Consider the following 12,688-nt stretch of genomic DNA (forward strand, 5'->3'; position numbering starts at 1 on the left):
GACTTCAAACACCGGTTCTCTAAATTTCCGTGAAAAGAACGTCTTCTTCCCTCTAGGGATTCCCATGTGAGTTCACGAACTATCTCTGGAACACTCGCATAATTATCGAATCTACCGGCAACAAATCTAGCAGCACATTTCTGAATTGCTTGGTTATATTCCTTTAATCCGACCTGTCGGGAATCCCAAACGCTTGAGCTATGCTCCAGAAAGTGTTTCACTACACTTATACTCATAAATTTAGGATAATTGCAGAATGTGGTGCCACACAACGTGGCACTACACAAAACTGGCTCTAATAGCAATAGGCACGTAGGGAACACACACGACAGAGATCTGTAAGTCCACGGTATTGGTGATAGTTGAGAAAACGGTCTCGAAACACATGTGCTACAAAACGCCACTGTTTCCTGCGCATGTACCCCAACAACAAGATATGATCACCATGCACACGTACACAGGCCGAACAACGGGTTGGCATACTCTGGTACAGATGGTCGAGCAGCTGCTGGGGTATAGCCTCTCATTCTTGCACCAGTGCCTGTCGGAGCTCCTGAAGTGTCCTAAGGCCTTAAAGACGTGCAGCGATATGTCGACCGCGAGCATCCCAGGCGTGCTCGATGGTGTTTAGGTCTGGAGAACAGATTCCATTCGCCTGATATCTTCTGTTTCAAGATAGTCCTCCACGATGGCAGCTCGGTGGGGCCGTGCGTTACCATCCATCAGGAGGAAGGCGGGTCCCACTGCACCCCTGAAAAGGCGCATACTGATGCATACTGGTGCCAAATGACGTCCCGATACATCTGACCTGTTACAGTTCCTATGTCAAAGACATGCAGGGGTTCACGTCCACTAACCATAATCCCACCCCAAACCATCAAACCACGACTTCTGTACTGGTCCCTTTCAAGGATCTGGTTCCTGGTTCAGGCCAGATGAAAAGCGGGCGAGAATTATTGTTCAGGCTATATCTGGACTCGTCCGTGAACATAACTTGGGACGCCTCTTGCAATGACCTTCTACTATGTTCTAGACACCAGGCTTTACGGGATCTCTTGTGACCAGGGGTCAGTGGAATGCACTTGCAGGTCTGGAGACAACTGTTCCAGTGGCTGCGGTAAGGTCCCGAGCAAGGCTACCTGCAGTACTCAGGGGCCGTCTGCGGGCACTGAAGGTGAGATAGCGGTCTTCTTGTGGTGTTGTACACTGTGGACGTCCCGTACTGTAGAGCCTGGACACGTTTCCTGTCAGTTGGAATCGTTGCCATAATCTTGAGATCACACTTTGTGGCACACGCATGGCCCGTGCTACGACCTGCTGTGTTTGACCAGCCTCCAGTCGCCCTAGTATTCTACTGCTCATAACGTCATCAATATATGTTCTTTGAGCCCTTTTCAACACACAGTCACCATTAGCACGTCTGAAAACGTCTGCACACTTACTTTCTGCACCGTACTCTGACATGCACCAGCACACCTCTGCTGCCAGCGCCACCGTGCGACGGCTGCAGGTCAAATGCACCGCATGTCATACTTTGATGTGATTTAAACCAGCAAACCGCCCACCAGAGCGTTGTTTCACCATGTATCAGCATTATCCTTAATTTATGAGCATGACTGTAGTATCCTATATACGGACACCTTTACAGATGATCTACACTTTACTAAAATTCGCCCAATAAACCAGAGTCGACCATTCGCTTCCCTACTACCACCCTTCTGCGCTTGTTCCACTTCACATCGTTTTGCAACGTCACGCCTACACATTAAATCAACGTGACTGTGCTGCCGAGCACCACACTACTAATGCTCTATAGGAAAATTACGGGATTGTTTTTCCTACTCATCTGCATTAACTGATATTTCTGCCCGCCGCGGTTGTCTCGCGGTTCAAGGCGCTCAGTCTGGAACCGCGTGACTGCTACGGTCGCAGGTTCAAATCCTGCCTCGGGCATGGATGTCTGTGATGTCCTTAGGTTAGTTAGGTTTAATTAGTTCTAAGTTCTAGGCGACTGATAACCACAGATGTTAAGTCGCATAGTGCTCAGAGCCATTTGAGCCAACTGATATTTCTCTACATTTAGAGCAAGCTGCCACTCATCGCAACAACTAGAATTTGTGTCTAAGTCATTTTGTACGCTACTATATTACTCAACGACCCCGCATTACCGTACACCACAGAATTATCAACAAACAGTCGCAGATTGCTTCTCACTCTGTCATGTCCATGAGGCACTCCTGATGATATCCTTGTTTCTGATGAAGACTCCCCTTCGAGGACAACGTCCTGGCTTCTGTTACTTTAGAAGTCTTCCAGCCACTCACATAGCTCGGAACCTAATCCGTATGCTCGGACTTTTGTCCACAGTGTGCATTGGGACACCGTGTCAAACGCTTTTCGGGAATCTAGGAGTATGGACTCTGCCTGCCGCCGTTTGTGAGTGATTCGCAGGCTATCATGTGACAAAAGAGCAAGCTGAGTTTCTCTTGAGCGACGCTAAATCCGTCTCACGAAATTTACTATATTCGACCTGAGAATATGTTCAAGAACTCAGCAATAGTCTGTAATTTTGCGGGTCCGTTCTTTCACCCTTCTTATATACAAGAGTCGCCTGTGCTGTTTTCCAGTCACATGGGGCTTTGCTCTGGGCGAGAGATTCGTAATAAATTCAAGCCAAGTAAGGAACCCAATACCATAGAGCACTCTCTGGAAAACCAAACTGAGATTCCATCCGGACGTAGCGACTTATTTCTTTTAAACTGTTTCAATTGATTCTCTGTGTCAGGGGTGCCTATTGCTGTGTTCTCCATATGGGAGGTCAAACGACGGTATTGAGCCGTGTCGGCTGGCGCTAGGATGCTCCACGTGCAACGCTCATATCGATATTCGGCTGTCTTTGACTGCTCCCCCGACGGTTTTCCGGGTGAACGTGTGACGAGTGAGTCTCCGGTCGGCGTTCAGCGAGCCGACTTGTGTTGAAAACAAGCCCGTGTCCCTAACCGTGGTGCATGGGCCTGGCCGTGCTCGCAGCACTTGTATTTCGGCGCGCGCCGGATGTATGGTGGCGATCAGTGAGCGCCTTGACGTGCAAAATTGTGGTGCGTTCGTAGTCTCACACTCAACAGCTTCCCAGTTCGTAATTTGCAAGCTCCAAGTTACTTATGACTTTTATTATGTGCTTAACTAAGAAGATTGTTGAAACTTATGGTGGCATGGGTAGCTGCCGGAGATGGTTCTGAACTTGGGTCCACAGTGGCTGTTTTTAAGGAGACTTACGTTCCACATTCCGTTTCTGTTTATCCGTGGTTTTGATGCAAATTTTAACTTGTTGTAGCGCATATTGCCAGCTTTGGGACTGGCTGAGGTTGTGTAACTGTCCGGCAGCCGTAGAGTTGATGGTTTAACCATTTTTCACGGCAGCATTTGGTATGTTTATTTAACGTAGAAAGTGCCTTAAGGTGCAAATGGCTCTGAGCACTATGCGACTTAACATCTGTGGTTATCAGTCGCCTAGAACTTAGAACTAATTAAACCTAACTAACCTAAGGACATCACATACACCCATGCCCGAGGCAGGATTCGAACCTGCGACTGTAGCAGTCACGCGGTTCCGGACTGGGGCGCCTAGAACCGCTCGGTCACCGCGGCCGGCCTGCCTTAAGGCAACTGGAAGTGATATCTAAACTTTCCCGCTAATTTACTGGGAGACGGGTAATGTTAGAGTATTGATCCGTAATAATGTGGGGGTGTGCATATTATTTATTCCAGTGTGGCTGCAATTTGAACCTTGTTTTCATTGCAATCTATTTGTGCTGCAGGCCGTTTGTTAAGACTGCTTGTTCCCTGGCATCGGCGCGGTTATGGATTGTCAGGACCGCTCATTGTGGTGTCGGTCAGATTATATATAAATACATACCGCCTGCTATGTGACCCTCGCACAAGCCGTAGGCAGTGAACGCTTGTATTGTCTGCGGGCCGTAGCGTTATTGCTTCCAAACACCGCTATGCGCCTTGAAGCTGTTCTCTGAAGTTAAGTGCAATTTGGGAATCATTCTGAGTCATTATGTCTGTTAGTTAAGTGAGGCCACCCTGTTATAATATTAGCGTTTCTGCAAGCTATTTTACTGGTTGAGTTATTAGTAGCCATTCTTATTTAACATCTATTTTAACCATTTGTGTATCTTTAATGAATAAGCAACTTGTTATTATTTCTGTGTGCAAGTTTTGCGACCGTGGTTGGCCCACCTTGTATTTTTAGTATGAGCATGTTTCACTGTGGGCCTTCATGTCAGCTATTCAGTTTCATTAAGCTTTAAGATCTCTTGTTGTTTATGAAGTTGTGGTATTGTGTGGCTGTGTAACTTTGGTTGGAAGTGTATAATGTTATTAGTCTTTTGACAAGAACGATTGTTTGTGACTGATTATTCACCGTACCTATTATCAATGAGTTTGATTGCGGACGCAAAATAATATGATTCTTTCTCGGGTTTATGTGATTCAATTAAAGTGAAGATTTGTATATTGCATCAATAAGAGAGCAAATGTCCAAATTGAAATTAATAATAAAATTTGTTTTGAGTCAAATTAAAATTGTACAATAATCACACGCTTATCCATCACCAGTGATCCTGGGCTTCCTATCTCCTTTAAATAACTGTGGTGAGATTGTAATTCTGATTTTCTAAAGAACCGAGTAGCACCAGGGTGCGGGTATTTTCGTATGATCCTCCTGCGTGAATGATTTATTAAACGCGAAATTTAAAACTTCAGCTTTTCTTTTGCTGTCTGCTGTTGCCACACTAGAGTGATCAACGAATGGATGGATAGAAGCCTTCCACCCGTTCATCGATTTTAGTAGGACCAGAATCTACTCAGGTTTTCGGCAAGATTTTGTGTTAAAATATGATGGTGGTATAGGTTGACTCTTACACAGAAGATTACAGCAACCAGCCACTTTTCACAAAGCTATTTCTTTATTTAAATGCCACCGCAAGGACGTTTCGTCAGGTGGGGAAACAAAATCCGAAATCTAATGTAAAACGTGAACTAGCCGCCTGAAGATGAACCTGTCGCTTCGAAACCGGTAACGGCGCTGTTTAAATAAAAAATAGCATTGTAATAAGTGGCTGGTTGCTGTAATCTTCTGTGTAAGAGTCAACCTATATTCTGTACACAGCCACTGGCTCAAAATGTCTGTTTTTGACAAAATAGCTGTATGATGGTGGTAGTTTTTGTGCGTTTCGCGCATAGAACTTTTTACAAACGCACGAATTTTCACTACCTCTTGCCCGTCACCATTTGCCCGTCCATTTTGGAACCGAGAGTGCAGCAGCTGGTTCCACAGAATAATCCGAATTTTGTAATTAAATCACGGTGGGTCTTTTCGGTCCTTAATCCACTTACTCACAGGGCACGATTTATAGCCCGATTAAACTTTGTCAATAACTCCTCTACATCCATCATATTGGCACTGAATGATGTCCATTTACTGTATAAATGGGATATTAGCAACTATTTATCTGCTCTTCTCTCCTACAAAACGGATTGCACAGCTGCTGACATGAAAAGGCAGTCGAGATGTCATGATTAACTTGAATAACCTTTCAAACAAGTACTCGCATTTTTTAAGAAGACAGTTGGTGCCACATGTCTGATTCCTAACACTGACCATCTGAAGACCCCAGAGACCGCCGATCTTTTCCATCAGTGTATTCAGATTCTCCTGCATTGCACCCTTTCCTTGTGGCCTCTCCATTTGCCCTCTGTAGGTACTCTTTTAACACATGAATGACGGAATACCTGGGCTCTCTTAGGTTTCCTGTTAAAGTCGACTTCTACGTAACGCGTGAGACTGACGTCATCTGTGTCTTTTTGCCGAGTTCGAAGTCAACGGTCTTGCTCCTGCTTCCTGTGCTAAAATGCGGCCATTGTGCAAAATCGTCCGGCGCTTTGTGCCGCCAAATGTGCGACATGCTATTCGCTGTTATCTGTCTCGCTCATGTTCTTCACTACTTTAAAACTGGTATTTTTGCCTCATTATTACAAGTATGGCTGTTCTGTAAAATCCAAGTTGTTCGTGTACTAGGGACGGTTATATCTACGCCATACATATGAGAATTTTGCATCGAGTGAACGGTGAACGACATTATCTTCATCTTTGATGTTGCTGTACGAAAAAAATGGCTCTGAGCACTATGGGACTTAACATCTGAGGTCATCAGTCCCATAGAACTTAGAACTACTTAAACCTTACTAACCTAAGGACATCACACATATCCATGGCCGAGGCAGGATTCGAACCTGCTACCGTAGCGGTCGCGCGGTTCCATACTCAAGCGCCTAGAACCGCTCGGCCACACCGCCCGGCTGTTGCTGTACGTTTTCTACCTATGAACGACGATATTATCCTAGAAGACGACACGACTCGATCACAAAGTGATTGTTGCGATAACGAATTTTTCAGTAGTAAAAAACAGTAATTTATTTGCGTGTCCTATGGATCGTATTTGGTAGACGTCACTAGTTTTACAAAAAAATACATTTTCTTCTTGAAAAATACGTCTATATGCTGGCCGTTTACATAATTCGATTTTTACTTTGATCTTGATCTGCAGTAACATTTAATAATTGTGACACAATGACTTATAGACATAGTCTATTCAAAAATTCATGTATGTGCTAAAAGGAATTGTTAACCAGATACGATTTCGAATAGTTTTTAAAACTTCCATTGCATGCCAACGTTTTTATTGCACAACAGACGTGGTCAAATACTTTTATAACTCGTACTTGGCTCCTTTCTGTACAAGAGCAAGGTTAGTCTGCGAATAGTGGAGGATGCTTCCACTCTTAGCGTTACATTCATTAAAGCATTATTTTGAAAATGTGACTGGTCCTTCACAACATATTTCAGCTGTGCTGGATCTTGTTGATCTCGACGGTCGCTAAGGATTTTTGGCGAAGAAAGTAACTAGACATAAATATTTTAAAAAGGCTTTAAACAGCTGTTTGCACTGCAGTATTTGATGCAACATTCTGCCAAGATATAAACATCAAACAACGACGAAATCCAATACACTGAAACATGTATATGTAAACCATTTGATCAAAAGTATTGCGACACATATTTCAAAACAACAGACACCGTCCGTACAGGCCTTGAAGGCCCAATGGTACCGACTGTCCGCCATGTCATCTGCAACCATTAAGCGTCACCATATGTGGTCTCCGAGGGGTACGAGCTCAGCACACTGCTCTCCCGGTTGTCGTCAATTTTCATGACCGGTGCCGCTACTTCTCAACCTATTCTTCATCAAGAAACGAAACCAGGGAGTGCAACGATTTTGGATGCTTGTAGCCCATATACATTCAGGTATCTCACCGAAAGTGTCCCCAGCAGTTTTGAAACCATCAAAAAGAATGCAGTCTGGTTCCCTTTATTCCACCTCAATTACACTGTGTCGGTGATTGCTGCACAAACACCATTTCAATATACGCATACAGCATAATTACTCTACCGTGCAAACATTTGGGGTTACACTCGTCTGGAGGGGGGGAGGCCCACACTGGGGTGGGGGGTGAAGTAGAAATCCACCCTAAACCTGTTGCATCACCTCCTTTGTACTTCACTGTTGGCACTACACATGATGATAGGTGACATCATGCATGCGTTCGCCGAATCCGAACCCTCGAATCGAATTGTCACAGGGTATAGCGTGATTCATCACTCAAAATTACCCGCTCATCCACTGTCCAGTGGCGTCGCTCTTTACATAACCTCAACCGTCATTTAACGCCGCGTGGAATTAGCCGAGCGGTCTAGGGCGCTGCAGTCATGGACTGTGCGGCTGGTCTCGGCGGAGGTTCGAGTCCTTCCGTGAGCATGGGTGTGTGTGTTTGTCCTTAGGATAATTTAGGTTAAGTAGTATGTAAGCTTAGGGACTGATGACCTCAGCAGTTAAGTCCCATAAGATTTCACACACATTCGAACATTTTGTCATTTAACGGTGATTATAGAAACGTGCAACTTCCTTAAAAAAAAAGTTGCTTGATCAACGTAACCCATTCTTTTTAACTCCCCACACACATCCATTGTGCTGCTTGGACTGCTGGTAGCACTTTGGAACTCATTGGTGACTGATTCATGTGAATCCGTATGACTACGGTTCGCAATGCATGACGGTCCTTGTCCATCAGTACAGGCGGTCTGCCTGGTCTCGGTTTAGCTGTGGTGGTACTTGACGTTTCCACTTCACAATCACATTACCAGCAGTCGACTTTGGCAGCTTCAGAAGGGATGAAGTGTTGCTGATGGGTCTGTTAAGCAGGTGACAACCAATGAGTAGTTCACATTGAAAATGACTGAACTGTCCCGATCGACTCATTCCGCCATTACTGCTGACAATATAATACTCATTGTCTCTTTTTACATCTGGGCATGGGGGGATCCTCCTATTGTGACATCTAGTGGTCAATTTCGCATTACATAGGGAGGTCCAAATACTTTTCATCTGTGATGGCGTAAAGTGTCACCAGCACAGAGGCCGGCAAAGATGTTGCAAGAAGATCATAACACGAACTGAACCAAGCGCGCTTATCAGGAGAGAGGCCAGAGACAGACTCGCAAGCAACGCGCCGCCAACGCCTTCTCGACCTCCAGTATTTAGAACCTAGGGCCCAGTCAGTCACAGACAGTCATTCAGTCAGCCGAGTCAGTCGCAGTTGCAGTCAGCCCAGTTACTATTCCAGTTGTCGTCTTTCAGTTCACCTTGACGGCTACGAGAGTGTAGCTTTTGTAGCAGTACTTTTACTTCGCCAGCAGTGAGGCTAACGTGGACTATTACGGAAGAGCTTGTATCACAACACCTGGACTAGCATAAAGATAAGTAGATTCTTGTTCTTATGAATAAAGGAACATGTTAATACATGTGTATAGTTATGTTTTAGAAGGAGGATACTCTCCTTGCTTCCCTTGGTACAAGACTCAATGGCGATACAACATCATCAAATACTGTATGACATCGTACAGGTGGACTGTGAATAAATACAATCACATTCTAGTGTAACTGTGATTTCGTACATTGCATGCCCGAATAGGAACAGCGATGATTAGGGTTTTAAATAATTATATCTGCGAGAGGCCCTAGGTCAGAGAAACTACATATTTTCATCCACGGTTCCAAACATGACAGATACCTTTTATAAAAAAAAAAAAAGAAAAAAAGAAAAAGGGAGACACAGAGAGAGAGACCCTATATAGCAAGAGTGTCGCCAAGTTATTTTCCATAGCTGTGATGGACAGGCACATTACGTGACAGCTAGAACTGTTACAAATTCATCACGATTTCACCAGAGACGAAGGGACGTCCAACTGCGTAAAAGGAAAGAGTTCCTTCCTCCGCGTACAATGGCTCCTTTCCTCTCACCATGTAAGAGCTGCATCAAAATGTTTCTGTTGAGTGTAGGTGCCTATAACAGAAGGGTGGTCTGATGTTTTGTGTAGTTCGATGATATGAGAACGGACAGGGTGTAACCCGGTGCTGGCACGTAAGTTACTATCGAATAGCACCAATGAGGCCGCAGAACTTAACGTCTCCATTCGAAGGACGGATCACGAGCAACGGTGTCACGTAGTCTCACTGTCTGAATCACTGCGGAGAGGTGGAATTGAATTCAGGATACTGGCTCAAAATCTGGTGACCAGGAAAACTTTACGCCACCACCAATCCGCTCTTTGACGTCCAGTTGCTGGTGACGAAAATGTCTTCCACCATCTGGACCAGAGCCGGCTACCTTAAAGTCAAGTGCCGCAGCACTGGCGTGTGCTAATGATCTCGGTTGCTTTTGTTTTTAATTTCTGTGCTTCTTTGCCTTTCACGGACAAGTACTCTAAAGACTTTTTTGTTTTGTCTTCTTTTTTTTCGAACTGTTCCTTCGGTGCTTTTCTTTCAACGGTTCTGGGTGGATGTCGCAATACATCTTTCCAATTCAACTGATGAGAGCTTCACTCAGTTTTCCTGTTACAGCGGGTGGCCAGTCTCCGTGACCGAACACGCCGAGTTACCGCGCAAGCATCTATGAAGGTGCGTGTGTGACCTGGACTTGAATACTACTCAAGAGTATGGAACACACACACACAAGGTCGCACTGACGGGGTTCATAGAGTGTACAAAAACAAGAGAGGTGTGAATAGCTTGTTTGTATAGCAACGGGTGTGTTGAAAATTTAAACCTGCTGGCTCTCGAAGGCAGACGGTGTACCTGTCGCCAGAACCTACTTAGGAAACATCTAGAATCCTCTTTCAGGGCAGAAATTACGGATAATAAAACAAGCCAACACATTTAGTGAAGACAACCCCTAATGCAGGTAATTAAAACTTTTGCAAGTGCTAGTTGGCAACCTTACGGAAGTTCCAATCATTTGTTGGAACAATACTTACGATATCATATCATCTGACGCAGGGGTGTCCAACCTTTTAGCTCAGGTGGGCTACATTGTAAGAAGACGAATATTTTTGTGCCACACTTAATATACTTATATACACTCCTGGAAATGGAAAAAAGAACACATTGACACCGGTGTGTCAAACCCACGATACTTGCTCCGGACACTGCGAGAGGGCTGTACAAGCAATGATCACACGCACGGCACAGCGGACACACCAGGAACCGCGGTGTTGGCCGTCGAATGGCGCTAGCTGCGCAGCATTTGTGCACCGCCGCCGTCAGTGTCAGCCAGTTTGCCGTGGCATACGGAGCTCCATCGCAGTCTTTAACACTGGTAGCATGCCGCGACAGCGTGGACGTGAACCGTATGTGCAGTTGACGGACTTTGAGCGAGGGCGTATAGTGGGCATGCGGGAGGCCGGGTGGACGTACCGCCGAATTGCTCAACACGTGGGGCGTGAGGTCTCCACAGTACATCGATGTTGTCGCCAGTGATCGGCGGAAGGTGCAAGTGCCCGTCGACCTGGGACCGGACCGCAGCGACGCACGGATGCACGCCAAGACCGTAGGATTCTACGCAGTGCCGTAGGGGACCGCACCGCCACTTCCCTGCAAATTAGGGACACTGTTGCTCCTGGGGTATCGGCGAGGACCATTCGCAACCGTCTCCATGAAGCTGGGCTACGGACCCGCACACCGTTAGGCCGTCTTCCGCTCACGCCCCAACATCGTGCAGCCCGCCTCCAGTGGTGTCGCGACAGGCGTGAATGGAGGGACGAATGGAGACGTGTCGTCTTCAGCGATGAGAGTCGCTTCTGCCTTGGTGCCAATGATGGTCGTATGCGTGTTTGGCGCCGTGCAGGTGAGCGCCACAATCAGGACTGCATACGACCGAGGCACACAGGGCCAACACCCGGCATCATGGTGTGGGGAGCGATCTCCTACACTGGCCGTACACCTCTGGTGATCGTCGAGGGGACACTGAATAGTGCACGGTACATCCAAACCGTCATCGAACCCATCGTTCTACCATTCCTAGACCGGCAAGGGAACTTGCTGTTCCAACAGGACAATGCACGTCCGCATGTATCCCGTGCCACCCAACGTGCTCTAGAAGGTATAAGTCAACTACCCTGGCCAGCAAGATCTCCGGATCTGTCCCCCATTGAGCATGATTGGGACTGGATGAAGCGTCGTCTCACGCGGTCTGCACGTCCAGCACGAACGCTGGTCCAACTGAGGCGCCAGGTGGAAATGGCATGGCAAGCCGTTCCACAGGACTACATCCAGCATCTCTACGATCGTCTCCATGGGAGAATAGCAGCCTGCATTGCTGCGAAAGGTGGATATACACTGTACTAGTGCCGACATTGTGCATGCTCTGTTGCCTGTGTCTATATGCCTGTGGTTCTGTCAGTGTGATGATGTGATATATCTGACCCCAGGAATGTGTCAATAAAGTTTCCCCTTCCTGGGACAATGAATTCACGGTGTTCTTATTTCAATTTCCAGGAGTGTATAAAACAGGGTGGTCCATTGATCGTGACCGGGCCACATATCTCACGAAATAAGCGTCAAATGAAAAAGCTACAAAGAACGAAACTTGTCTAGATTGAAGGGGGAAACCAGATGGCGCTATGGTTGGCCCGCTATATGGCGCTGCCATAGGTCAAACGGATAGCAACTGCGTTTTTTTTTTAAAAATAGGAACCCCAATTTTATTACATATTCGTGTAGTACGTAAAGAAATATGATTGTTTTGGTTGGACTCCTTTTTTCGCTGTGTGATAGATGGCGCTGTAATAGACACAAACATGTAATTACGTGGTATCACGGAACATTCCGCCAGTGGGGACGGTATTTGCTTCGTGATACATTACCCGCCTTAAAATCGACCGTTTACCAATTGCGGAAAAGGTCGATATCGTGTTGATGTGTGGCTATTGTGATCAAAATGCCCAACGGGCGTGTGCTATGTATGCTGCTCGGTCTCCTGGACTCATCCAAATGTCCGGACCTTTCGCCGGATAGTTACGTTATTTAAGGAAACAAGAAGTGTTCAGCCACATGTGAAACGCCAACCACTACCTGCAACAAATGATGATGCCCAAGTAGGTGTTTTAGCTGCTGTCACGGCTACTCCGCACATCAGCAGCAGACAAATTGCGCTAGAAACGGGAATCTCAGAACGTTGGTGTTGAGAATGCTACATCAACATCTATTGCACCCGTACCATATTTCTA

The sequence above is a fragment of the Schistocerca gregaria genome, chromosome 7 (assembly GCF_023897955.1).
Source record: "Schistocerca gregaria isolate iqSchGreg1 chromosome 7, iqSchGreg1.2, whole genome shotgun sequence".
Classification (NCBI taxonomy): Eukaryota; Metazoa; Arthropoda; class Insecta; order Orthoptera; family Acrididae; genus Schistocerca; species Schistocerca gregaria.